The following is a 14,315-nucleotide window of genomic DNA, read 5'->3' as shown; positions in this document are numbered from 1 at the left end:
GTTGTATATTTCCAGCATTTTCGACATTTACTTGGGTTTCGGGTTGTTCTAGCTCGTCGGGGGTGGTCCGTCGGCGTTGCGGAACATACCTGGAGCTGATACGCCGCTTAGATGCTCCATTGAGGTCCAAAGTTGGGTGGTCTCGACTTTGGCACTCTTGTGTGACGGCTTGAGTGTGAAACTTGTATGGATTGATTGTGAGTTGGATCGGTTAGGGTTTAGTTTACTTTTATTATTGTTTTGTAGCTTAGAACTTGTTTCTTTTAATGATTGTTATGTTTTTATGCAAGTAATTTAGTATTTCTTTACCTTGTTGTAGTTTAATTTGAGTTTAAGTTGTGCTTGATTAATTGTTTAGAGTTTAAGTTCTAAGTTAGGGTTTACATCTTGTTTTAGATCAGATTTTATTCCTGTCTCGTTATTTCATATTTAGTTTAAATGTGTTGATGATTTAATAATAATGTAGGGTGACAATGCATTATGGTTGGAACATTGGCACATTGTTAGATTTCATTCTTGCTTTAGGTTAATCTCTTTATTTGCTGTGTTTTCCTTTGTAGATTTATATTCAAAGCTTTAAAACCCCCAACTCCAATTTTATATCGAAAACCCCAAAAATAGGAATAAAAAGACAATCCTAAATTACATTCTACCGTTGGTTCCTCGGATCGATCCTGGGCTCGTTACTACGACATTATTGTTTAATTAAGGGGTTCAGTGAATATAATACATTGTTAATTTGATTAGCGGATGTGACAGATTCGTCCCTACATCAAATTTTGGCGCCGTTGCCGGGGAAATTGTAATATGCAATGTTTAGTAATTTTAGGATTGTTGTTTTGATTGCTTTCATGATTATATATCCATGTGTTTGATTTTATTTGTTCCTGAGTCTTCTGATTTTATTTGCTAGTGTTTCAGTGTAAGAACAGGAAATTCTTACTACCATGGATCCATATTATCCGTATTTTGGAGATTGGAGTCAGAGTCATTATTATCAGCCTCAGACAGGGATTTATGCGTCTGAATATCAGTATGAGGATGCACAAGAACAAATTGAAGAATCAATTTGGAAATTCAATTAAATTATGCAACAAATGAGTGAGCATCAGGAGCAACAATTTGCAAGGATACAGAACATACAGATTCAGTTAGATCAGATTGCATCATCCATTAATCAGTTACAAGCACAGAACTCCAGTGAAGAGATGGATTGTGGAGCTCTTGTCAGGCCTGACACTGCTTCTATTTCTTCACAAGAATTTTCTAATATTATTTGTGAAGATGATGTAGTTGAACTTACTTTTGATTCTACTGATAGTGTTGCTTTAGATGTTGTTGAAGATGCATGTATTGTTGCAGAAGATGATTTATGTGTAGGGGAGTGCTTACTAGAAGCATTACCTCAAGAATCATCAAGAATAGATGATGTAAGTGTAGGGACTTGTGCTATGGAGCCAAGCACCCAAGAATCACTACATGAAGTTGAACATTCGCCAGAACTGGAGTCTGAGCATTCATTTGATGAGAAAGAGGTAACAAACACCACTCCAGGTACCTCTCAAGATGACAAGGTGAGTATTTTGTGTAATTTTTCAGAGAATTTTATAGAGGTACCATTTGTTGATTTTATTAGTTGTGATTCATTTCTTGAAATATCTTTAAACCACACTGATATTCTCCTATTTTCTTTTTACCCCACATGCGTGTGGGAGGTATTTTCTTTTATTGATGTTGTAGGATAACACAAGCTTCCGGAGTGGGTGCTAAAACTGAACCGATTAAGACCTCCGGAAAGAATGGTGAAAGGAAAAATGATTAATAATAAGAATTCGAGTGGAACCATGATTACTCCACTTCCGGGGTGGATTCTACTTCTAAACCTTCTTCAACCACCGAGAATTTAAAGGGGAGTTGGTTTCAATTTTATTTTCTCTTGCATTTTAATTCATGCTTTGTTAATAAATTCGTTATACATTTCTTTGGTTCTATACTTTGCATTTGCACTTTGTTTTTACACTTTGCATTTTATTTTGCATTTTACTTTCATACATTGCATTTAGTTTGGTATACATAGCACGCCATTTGAATAAAAGTCTCCATGAATTGTTTAGTGATATTTTTAAGATGGTAAAAGCTTCTTAAATTTGATCATCAATTTTAGGTCATTTGACATGATTGGATGCTTTTCTTACATGGTATTGGTTAATTTGGTAGAGGATTCCATTTTGATTAATCAAGCTTGATTGCATAAAAATACCTAGTGAGGTCCACTTTAAGCCTAAACACTATTATATTCTTGTGTGGCATGCACTCATAGCAATTGAAACTCTAGAACTTGCTTAATTTCTTTTCAAAATCACAATATCATAAGTATGCATGGAAATTGAGGATTTTGTCAATTTTGTTCCCCATACTTTCCAATTCCTTTCCTCATAATTTTCTTGAAACATTCTCATCTAGCATTCTAAATCTTAATTCTCTTTGCTTGTTATATTTCTTTTATTTCATTGAGAGTTTGGATGAATTGCTTGATGAGTAAGGATGTCCAAGATTTTAAGTGTGGGGGAAAGAACATCACTGAATTTGAAATGGCAGAAATGGATCAAGATTTGGAAAATGTTTGAGCAAGGGCTGATTTTAGGAGGTGTTTATGGTGCAAAATTCGGAAAATTCGTTTGTGAAAGAATGGCTCTAATGTTCTATGCTAAATGTGTCAATTTCTTGAGTTTTATCATGTTAAGAGCAAGCTACAATTGTTTTGAATCTTAAAACTTGGTACTATGTTGATACATTCAAAACTCTAGGAGACATATGTGGCAAGAAGATGTTGATGTGCTTAATCTGCAGAAAGATGTGAAATGAAGCTGAAATCTGCATGTGCTGAAATTAAGTATTGATGAAGAACTGAATTTATGAAGTTGTTTGAATCTGAAACATTGTTCTAAGTAGAAATTGTAGGAGAAATATGTGGAAGCCTAATGCTGAATAATTCTGATTGAATTGGTGTGGCTGCTGGGATTTCTGAAATTCTTAAATGGGTTGCTGAATTCTAGTTCAAATAAGGAATCCTAAGAGTCATGTAGTAATTACTCCACCAGATCCTGAAATATGCTATTGTTTTGAAATTCTGATTCAAGAAGTTAAAAAGGGTAAGGATCATCCACAAGTGTAGAAAAGAATAACCTGAAATGAAGTGGCTGATTTTGCTGATTGGGAATTTGATAAAAAAGTATCAGGATTCATGAATAACCAATTGCATGCCAAGTTTCCTTTACAGAAGCACCTCCCATTTTGTTGCTAATGGATAACCAAATCTTTAGAAAATATTTCTCATGATATGGGTCTACAATTTCATAGAGTTCGAATTCCTGAAGTTGAATCCTATTTCTGATCAGTTTTACATTTTCATTACAGCAAAGAATTCAGAAACATGTTGTGTGCCAAGTTTCTTTGCATATTTTTGATTCAATGGAAAACTTGAGCAGGGAGTGCAGAATTTTTTTTTTATTTTTTATGTAGCTTGATATGGAAATGGAAAGATTTGCATGCTACATTTTGTTTAGTTATGAACCTTGAAGCTCTACTGTGAAGTTTATGTGAAGAATCTGGATATGAGGAAGATTGGAAATGCAAGAGTGTTGTACCAATACAATTGAATTTCACATCTATGGTAGAGTGGAATTGGGTGTAGTAGAGCTGAAGAATTTGAAATGAGCAGGAGCTGAGTTGTGCTGTAACAAATAGTATCCTTGCTTGGTGGCCTTTTCAACTTATGAACAACATTTCAGAGTGAAGGATCACTGAAACAATACACGGAAATCAGAAATGGAGCTGAAACAGAATTCTTTTCATGTGTACCAAGTTACCAATTTGGATACTTGACAGCACACTCGAAGCATGAGAAGAAATAAAGAAGGTAAAGGTGGATTCCAAGTAGGAAGTGAAACTAAATTCAAAGAATGGAATCAAAATGAAATGTAGTGCTGGAAATTGAGCAGTGAAGAATTTCAGAAACTTAGTCTGAACAGTGCTGCTGGAAACTAAAATTGATTTTAGAAGCTAAGTGCTGAACTGGAATTGCAGGAATGGACCAACTCAGTAACTCTATACTTACTGCAGACGAAGAAACAAGAACAAATTGTACTTAAGGTCAGGAACGAAACCAATCAAGCTATGAAGAATGTATCAACTCAAGTTTCTAATGTACCATTTTGGTGAATATCAAATCTGTGCAGAAATATTCAGTTTTGCCACTTGTTGTCCTACTCAAGGAATTGGTGCCAACTTTGTTGTTGCTGATACTAGATTTCTGAAAGGCTGAGGAGCTTTGAGTGCCAAAAGTTGAGAACTGAGTTAATCCAGTAATGCATTCTGAAATGGATCTATGAAGTGTAGTTAGTTGTTTGTTACTTGATGCTCTATCTCTTTCTCATTGCTTGAGTGTAAAACTTTGTGGCTTTAAGAAATCAGAGATTGGAATTTTGAATCTGAATTCTGGAGGACCCCTGTTGAAATTGGAGTTCTGAAAATGAATGCTAGTTGCAGGAACAGAAATGAACAAAGTGCAGAGTTCTGTAGCAGTTTTTGTGCCAAATTGGACTGAATTGTGAAGAGCTAGAACTGCTGGAACCTGGAAAGCATTTGAGTATGCATTGATAGGGGTCTTAAGAGACAAGATGAAAGAAGAATTGAAGTATTGTGTGACTAAACATGATAGATTGATACAAAGTCAAGACACTTGTTCAGAACCAAAACTGCTATAACTTGACTGTGAGGGGAGTTCAGTGACTGCTGAAAACTGAAGAAGATAGAATTTTCTTGTGGTCCAATAGAATAATTCTTGTGGAGAAACTAGAACCACAGAAATTCAAGTGTAGTAATTGTAGTAGGTTAGAAATCTGAATCTGCTGAATTTGCAATTTGAGGATGGCTAGAGCTGAAAATTCTGCACTCTGCTGAAGTGATGAATGAGACCTTTCTATGATTTTGAATTCTGAATTTGGAGTTGCAGGAAGAGTAAAGAGATGGAAGTTGGAAATAGATTAGTGGAATTCTTCAAAACTTAAGCTGAAATTATCAAGTTCTGATTATTGCAGGGCTAAGTGAAGTCTTTTCTTGTGTATAATTCTTTGTCAAATTGATGGATATGCATTGAATTCTATTGATTCTTATTCTATGCAATATGAAGGAAATTACTTAAACTTCAGATTCTGAAATTGCAGAACTGATGAAGATTGCTTATTCCTGAACCCTTATGATTCTGATTTTTGGAAGTGTTCTTGGTTTTTAGAGAATGTATCAACTTAGATATCTAGTGTGCCAAGTTTTTGTTGTACAGTGCTGGTCAAAACTAACAGTTTTTGTTTGAACTTGACTTCTGGAATTGTTTAATGGAGCATGAATTTCCTTTAATTGTGAATTTTGAAACATAAGATCAGAAACTAGAATGTAGTTTCCGAAATGCATGTTCTAATTTCTTGGTGTCAATTAGAAATGATGTTTGCAAGCTATAGGGGGCTCCTATGTTGGTAAAATACTTGAGCAAAGCCTTTATTATCTTATTGACGAGTAGAATTCCTCTTCATGCAAGTTGTCCACAGAATCCGAACCTGCAGTAAGACTTCAAATTCAAATCAGAATCTGAATATGCAGAAGCTGATAATGCATAAGTTGCACTTCAGAATCTGTATGGCATAACAGGGGTTATTGAGCTGGTTACTTCAGAATTCGAAATTGAGCAGGAAGCTGCTGTATTGAGAATGCTAAAGCTGCTAATTTATGGAATTGACCAGCCGCAGATTCTGTTTTTATGTCAATTTCTTGAATGTGCAGAAATTCTGGAGTTGCAGAAATCAGAAATGATACTTTTATGAGGTTTAAACATGAAGTAAACAACACAATTGAAACACAAAACGTGAATTGAAAGTGAGTGTAGGTGCTGCAAGTTGGGAACTGCAGAGTTCTGATTTTCAGTGTTGTGTAGCTATGGGTGATACATTAGCTTCATTTGAACAAACAGTAGCTAACACATCTTAAAGACCCAGTATCCATTTGCAGAATTGGAATTGGAAGTTTCTGAATCATATTTCTGAATCTGAAAACGAAAACTACAGTTTCTGAAATTTTCAGAAACTGAACCTCAAGTCTGGTGGCCCTTGCAGTGAGTTGGAGTGTTGGAAATTGCAGAATCTAATAGAAATTGCAGTGATTCTGGAATTTTGCTGCTGTCATTAATTTAGCTGGAATTTTAGGTTACTTTTCTAGCATTCAAGAAATCTGGATTTTCCAGAATCAAAATTTTGAAGTGCAGAATTTAGAACCTGACTTGGCATCTCAACCCTATTTTGTGCCAACTTCTCTTACAAACTTCCTGAACATTGACTAATCCAAATGTCACAGGTGCTACAAGTGTGAAGCAAGAGTAATTGTGTTGATAAATGCTGATGAGAAATCAAATGTTGTGGTTAATTTCTTCCTTGTAATGGTTTGTATGCTGCTGAAAAATAATTTGAGTGCTTAAATTGCTGGATGATGCTGGAATTTGAATCTGAAAATCAGAAACAGAGAAAGGAAGAAACAGAAAATTCTGCAAATTGAAGAAAGAAGATTAACAGTGGTTTTTAAAGTGTGTTAAGAATTGGAAAGTATGTGGTTCTTTATTGTTCGAGACGGCCAAATTTTAAGTGTGGGGGAGGGGATTCTTGTTGATTAATTATTGTGAGATGGTTTTAGCTTTGAAGTGATAGAATTGAAGTGGAAATTTAGTAAAAACAGTGAAAAAAAAAATTGGCACATTCAAGAGAGTATCAAAGTTGGAGATAGAGTATCAAGATTCTATGTTTGCATTCAAATTGAAGGAGAGGTTAGCTTGATATTTTGAATTGGTAACGACAAATGGTATTCATCTCTTTTTACATCAAATTGGTCAACTCATCAAGTATATTCCTCCAATACTCTCATCTTCTCAATTTTTCATTGAATACTTTTCTTTGCCACTTCATTCACTTAAATTGTTCTTTTTGCTTCCATTTCAATTCTTGTTGATAAATCCTTTTGATTCATGTATGCTATGTTTTATAGTGGTGGAGAATTAGAAAATAAGCAAGCTTATGGTAGTGAAATGTTGTGAGTTGCATTGAGTGAGCTCCACTTATACACATGTTTGAGTGTGAGAACTAGAATAGGTAAATCCTTTGTGAGATTGCAATTTGCTTAATTTTTCAATTGGATTGAAACTACCATACCTACTGATTATTGTTTGAATTGTATTCATGATTGTTTGTGATCTTTAGATGGTCTTAGTTAAATTCTTTTTACTATCTTTTAGATATTGCTAGAGAATTTTCTGTGGAGATGACTTTTAGTTTTCTTTACTTGCACGGGACGTTCAAGACTAAGTGTGGGGGATTTGATAACCATGATTTTACTGCATTATTTTGATTCATTTATGCATGGTTTTGATGTTGGTTTCATAGTTTAAATCATGGTTACATTACATTTTTGTGCATTGCATAGATTTTGGACTTAATTGCAAATTATATTATTTTTGGTGTTATTTGATGCTAATATTTGATTCTTATTTTATAGGCATCAAAAGATCTGTGATTTGGATCTATTTGGACCGGAATTGGGCTCGAATCGGAGTTCAAAAGACAAGATCAAGCTTTGGGTCGATTTGGGCCATTCATCAAGAATAGGAGAGATCTGGACCATCCGTTGAAGATCTGGCCGATCCAACCTAATGGGGAGCAGATATGAGACATTGATGAAGATCCAGAAGTTTTGATCCAGATCTGAGTTCATCTAGCCATTGATCCAGCCGAAACAATCTGGGCCGTTCATTGAAGACTGGGCAGATCTGGGCCATCCAGTGATGATCTGATCGATCCGACCTACGGGAGGGTAGATCCAGACCCTAGAGCAAGATCAGTACCTTCAGATCGGATTTTGGGCAAACTTTCACCGTTGATTTAGCTCCAAATCAATCCCAGCCGTCCGTTCAGATCCAGATTTGATTCAAAACAGAAGCTACAGTACCCAGCTTCCTTCGTCGATCCTCCACAGCACAGCAGCTTCGTCCCGCGGCGATTCTTCCGGATTTCGGCCCCGATTCCTTCTCCGATCATCCTCCCGAGTTTCTACCTTGGTGGAGGACTTCTTAGCAGCTCATCCCGATCATCTGGAGCCCCGGCGAGTGTTCTTTCTGGCGCGTTTTCTACTTGCGGCAGTTCTCTGTTTCACCTCAGATTTGGAGGTGGTCCTCCAAATCTGAGCTCCGATTCCCATCAGTGACGCTTGGAGGTGGTCCGCCGGCGTTATTGAGCTTCATCCGATGCTCATCCGCAATCCACAACTTTCATCCAGATCCAGAGAGCTCCGGTAGTATATTTCCAGCATTTTCGGCATTTACTTGGGTTTCGGGTTGTTCTAGCTCGTCGGGGGTGGTCCGTCGGCGTTGTGGAGCATACCTGGAGCTGATACGCCGCTTAGATGCTCCATTGAGGTCCAAAGTTGGGTGGTCTCGACTTTGGCACTCTTGTGTGACGGCTTGAGTGTGAAACTTGTATGGATTGATTGTGAGTTGGATCGGTTAGGGTTTAGTTTACTTTTATTATTGTTTTGTAGCTTAGAACTTGTTTCTTTTAATGGTTGTTATGTTTTTATGCAAGTAATTTAGTATTTCTTTACCTTGTTGTAGTTTAATTTGAGTTTAAGTTATTCTTGATTAATTGTTTAGAGTTTAAGTTCTAAGTTAGGGTTTACATCTTGTTTTAGATCAGATTTTATTCCTGTCTCGTTATTTCATATTTAGTTTAAATGTGTTGATGGTTTAATTATAATGTAGGGTGACAATGCATTATGGTTGGAACATTGGCACATTGTTAGATTTCATTCTTGCTTTAGGTTAATCTCTTTATTTGCTGGGTTTTCCTTTGTAGATTTATATTCAAAGCTTTAAAACCCCCAACTCCTATTTTATATCGAAAACCCCAAAAATAGGAATAAAAACACAATCCTAAATTACATTCTACCGTTAGTTCCTCGGATCGATCCTGGGCTCGTTACTACGACATTATTGTTTAATTAAGGGGTTCAGTGAATATAATACATTGTTAATTTGATTAGCGGATGTGACAGATTCGTCCCTACATCACTCCGCCTTTGCCCTCCTTATATAGGAAGCTCGGGGCGCCCCGGATCCCTTCCGGGTGCCCTGGTGTGACGTGGTAGTCACGTGTCGACGCCGCGTCCTGGATAACATTTGCCTCTGGGCGCTCGGATCCCTTCCGGGCGCTCGGACCACCTTTCTCTAGAAAAAGTCCTTCTCCTGCAAGACAAGATTAGTCCGAGGTAAATATAATGAATTTCCTGCAAAACAAAGTGTTAGCACAGTTTATAAGTTCAACATAAAGAGTATGACTTAGATTCCGTCTTTCCGAGACCGGAATCTAGTCACGATCTCGACTTAGATATCCGAATTGGTTCTAAGTCGGATCGACACCTAATGTTCCCTTCCCGGGAACACATCCTCACAGTCACTCCCCTCCAGTGACTTACCTTTATTTACTTGTCAGACGTCCGGTTAGCCCTTCGACCCATTTGGACTTCTCGTCAGCTTTCCGGTCAGCCCGTCGACCTAGCTGGACTTCGTGCCAAGCATCCGGTCAGTCCGTCGACCCGCTTGGGCTTCTCGCTAGCTATCTGGTCGGCCCGTTGACCTAGCTGGGCTTCGTGCCAAGCGTCCGATCAGCCCGTCGACCCGCTTGGACTTCTTGCCAGCTATCCGGTCGGCCCGTTGACCTAGATGGGCTTCGTGCCAGACATCCGGTTAGCCCGTCGACCTGTCTGGACTTCGCCTACACACTCGATCAGAGTGTTAAACAACAACAAACCTAACTTAACCTAATTCGTCATTCATCAAAACCTGAGTTAGACCGTTAGTGCTAATCGCACCAACAATCTCCCCCTTTTTGATGGAATGACAACCTGGTTAAGTTAGTGAAGAAAATATGCAAAAACCAAGCATGATTTTTGAGGTTTAAGTTAGTTTTTAAATTTGACATTTTGTTGCTCTAACTTAACCACCTATCCCTCCCCCTTTGGCATTCATCAAATAAGGATATAAGTTAAGTAAGCAACAATATAGAGTACAGACAAAGTAAAAATTATAAGAAATGATGTCAAATCAACTTGGGGGAGTTTAAACAATTAACACACATTAATTTAGCTTTTCTTAATTTTTGTAAAATAATTAAGTTTTGAAAAAATAACTAATTTAGCAACATAACTTAGTATTTTTTTTAAAAGCTAATTTTCAAGTATAAGTTTAGGGAAGCTAAGTTTTGATAGTCGAATTTTCAAACATAAGTAAACACTTTACAAACATGAGTTTTCAAAATCAAGATTTCAAGATCAAGGTTTAAATTTTCAAAATGAGTTTCAATTTTGAAACACTTTTTACACATGAGTTTTTAAAACCAAAGTTTCAAGACTAAGTTTAAAATTTTTTTTTCAAAACTAATTAAAACTGAGTTTTCAATTTTCAAAATCTTAGTTTATAAAATCCAATTTAAACCCTTAGCTTTGTAAAAGCTAGTTTTATAAAAAATATTCAAACATAAGTTTGTAAAAGCTTCAATTTTCAAAACCTTAGTTTATGAAACTCAGTCTCAAAACTGATTAACAAATTTTAGAAAAGACATTATTTTTAAAGTGGAGAAAATAATTTTGGTGCTAAGTGTGTAAGTAGCTTGATTTAATCCTCCCCCTAAACCTGACATACAAAATAGCTATCTAACCAATTAGGTACTTACTGACTATCAGAAGATAGCATCTTTCACTTGGTTAGTCAAGTTAAGTGCATTGTAATCAGTTAGTGTTTGACTAAACTGAATAACTTAACTTGATTAATATATGTTTGGTATTTAACGCCAAGACTTATATTGATGCACTGACATAAGCATCTTAAGTCCAGGCAACTGGCCTATGCATCTCACCCCTTTCTATTTTTGTCAATCACAAGCAAGGTAAAACTAGGGTGTTGGTGAGATGCTCAAATGCTAGTCCAAGGGGAACATGATTTCTAAGGGAATTTTTCTAGTCTAAGGCTAAAATTATTTTGAAATTCTAAAAGTAGGAAAGTTTTAAAAAATAAAACAATTTTAACCTAGGATTTAAAACAATCATTGTGCAAGCAGTTTAAATTTTAATGATCCTAATATACTAAATTAGAGCAGAACCAATCAAATCTGAAATGAAAATCAGTAGATCAAGATGTACTACAAGAGCTGTAATCGAGTCATAACAGAACTATATAACAATCACAACTACTGAGATGATGAAGGAGGTGGTCCGGAACCCAAGGAACGAAGTAGTGCCAACAACTCAGTATGTCGGGTCCGGTCATCCTCTCGTAGGTCTCGTCGTAGGTCAGAGATCTCCTGCCGCACATCTTGTCGTAGATCGGAGACCTCCTGTCGCACCTCTTGTCGTAGGTCGGAGACCTCTCGCCGTATGTCTCGGTGAAACTCGGAGGACTCCTGCTGGAGGCTCGACATAGCTCTTTCTAGTCCGGATACTCGATTGGCTAGAGTGTGAGGAGCGGGACGTGGTGCTCGAGCTGGTGGTGGGGAAGGAGCGGCCTCGTTAGGAAACAGTGAGAGAAAAAACTCATCTTGCTCTGCCTCCTCCTGCTGGGCATCTGGGTCGGGCTAGTGTTGTGCCCCTCTCTTCCAAGACATGATACCCTCATCATCTATATGGACACTAGCTAGGGAAAAGTTCCTAGCTCCTATAAAGTCAAACTCGGTCATAGGGCGGATGTCACCTCTGGTGACATCAATGTCCAAAGAGGACATATATGCTGTCAGAATGTGACAGTAAGGCATATGAACTCATCCACTAGTCACGTATCCAACAGAGTAGATAATGGTGGAAAAGATATGTAGGCTGATATTAATATCTAACCTATGACACAGGGCATAGAGAAGAAAAGAGTGGAATGGACGCATCACCGCGATGTTGCGAGTGCTCAGTGGTAGAATGCAAAAGACTAAGACCCTATAAAGGGCGTAGTCCTGGACTCGAAGGGCAACTGACCTAAACTGGGTCACAGTGGGTACTCGCTCGCCCCCAAAAAAATACAAATAAATCGTATCAAGAGTAATATGCGAGTAGGGATCTCCAAATGGTAGATCCCTGGGAGGATAGCACTGAAAGAGACAACACTACAACAAAAACCCTCATAGACATCGGTGGAACAACAACAGTTTTAAGCAAAAACCGATGTCTTTGAGTATTTTACATCGGGTTTTCCAAAAACCGATGTCTATGAGCGCAGATTTTCGCTCATAGACATCGGGTTTTAGCCGATGTCTATGAGCGCCTTTTTTTCATTAATAGACACCGATTTTAATAGCGGTTTTTTAAAACCCGATGTCTATGAACCAAAATAAAATAATATAATTTTTCCACCAATACTTAGCCAAAATTTACAACACTTCACTCTTCCCTCCAAACCTAAACCTATATCGCGCCGTCCACCGTATACCGTCGCGACGCCACCACCACTTTCCTCCTCGCTTCATCTCCCTCTTCCCCTTCCTAGATCTACGAAAGATGACATCTTTTTCGTGGACGGAGGAGGATGTGCTACGGTGCTGCGGTAGCAAGCGTTTCGCCAAGGAGCTCGCCTCCGCCTCGTCGTTTTCCGACCTCCACCACGCAATCCAGTCCACCCACGGGATCTGGTTCAATAAGGTCGCACTTTTGACCTCTTCTTCTACCTCTTTCTCTTTTTCAGTGTTTCTTTTTATTCTTCCTTCCAACCTCACCACCTTTCTTCTTCCATAATTCTATCTTTATATTTGCTTTTGTTTTCTTTAATCTGAATCTCTTATTTCTGCCCCGTTGTTGTTTTGGTGCTCGATCATCTGGTAAATCTCATTTCTTTTTTCCTTTAATCCATTTATCAAAGGTATACTTTCTGATCTAAAATTTGTCTTCCATCATATTGTTGTTTTGTTTTCGATCCTTAGGTTTTATCGCTTTTTTTCTCGATTTTAACTTATGCGGCTGCTTTGATTTGATTTGGTGAAGAAAAAGTGGAGTTTTTTTACTGAGATTTGATGGGTTCTCTGTCTATGATGGAGAGAGAGCTGAATTCGTCTCGAGTTTGATGGTATTTGTTTAGCGTTTAGTCTGGCGATTGTTGAGTTGCTTTTCTTTTTGTATCTGGAAGACGAGATCGATTATTTCTCATCTAGTGGCGATGCTACTTATTTTGAGACATTTAATGATGTCTTTAACCGTGTGTTTGATGTCTGCTGTGTAGAACACCTAAGGAAATGGTGAAGGCTGTTGCTGTCTTGGGTAACAGTGAGGGTGTTAAGGGCACAATTTACTTCGTCCAGGAAGGAGATGGTGAGAAATCTCTTGAAATACTACTTGTGGAATGCTAAATTCCTTTCAGATCTAGGGTTTCAACTTCAACCATTTTGATTTTTCTGTGAATTTGTGATCCGATCTGATTTTGGGATATAAATCTCTATGATAGGTCCAACCACCGTCACCGGATCCATCACTGGCCTCAAGCCTGGGCTTCATGGCTTCCATGTGCATGCTCTTGGAGACACCACCAATGGATGCATGTCAACTGGTAAAATTATTTACATTTTCCTTCATGGCGATCTACTGAGTTGCAAGTTTCTGATTGAAAGGATTAAATTACTGATTATGTACTCATGCTCTTGTATACTGCAGGGCCTCATTTTAATCCTGCTGGAAAGGAACATGGCGCTCCTAAAGATGAAAATTGACATGCTGGTGATCTAGGCAATGCCACTGCTGGCGAGGATGGTAAGTTGCTTTATCATCAGCTCATGATGTTACTTTTGTTATCTATTTTTACCCATATTTACTATAACGCTTTTTCTCGTAACAGAAAAAAAATCAAACTGTGGCTTGATCAACATTTTTTACTGCTTCTCAGGATACTGATTGGTTGCAAGTTCAGTGGTACTCTTCCTGTTGAACTAGGCAATCTATCCCAGCTCCAGACCTTGTTAGGATGTAATTTCCATTGTCTTACTATTTTTGCTAGCTGAGGAACAAGAGTCTAATGATTCAAACCTGTGTCACAAATCATTAAATGCAAACCATTTTACTGGTAGAATACCTGTATCCCTAGGTAGGCTCGCCGACCTCGTATGGCTAGACCTGGCAAACAATCACCTCAGTTTTCCATGCATGATCAAATAAAAAACTTACGCTGTGAAGAATTAACGATGATGAAATATGTTCTTATCAGACAC

The 14,315-nt window shown here is 37.7% G+C and overlaps 1 pseudogene; it reads left to right on the top strand.

Annotated features, from left to right (window-relative positions):
- Nucleotides 1-13,304: 13,304 nt before the first annotated feature.
- Nucleotides 13,305-14,108, top strand: LOC122033933 (annotated as a pseudogene).
- The last annotated feature ends 207 nt before the right edge of the window (nt 14,109-14,315 follow it).

Source organism: Zingiber officinale, chromosome 11B (genome assembly GCF_018446385.1).
Source record: "Zingiber officinale cultivar Zhangliang chromosome 11B, Zo_v1.1, whole genome shotgun sequence".
Taxonomy (NCBI): domain Eukaryota; kingdom Viridiplantae; phylum Streptophyta; class Magnoliopsida; order Zingiberales; family Zingiberaceae; genus Zingiber; species Zingiber officinale.
This window is presented reverse-complemented; position numbering and strand designations above follow the sequence as displayed.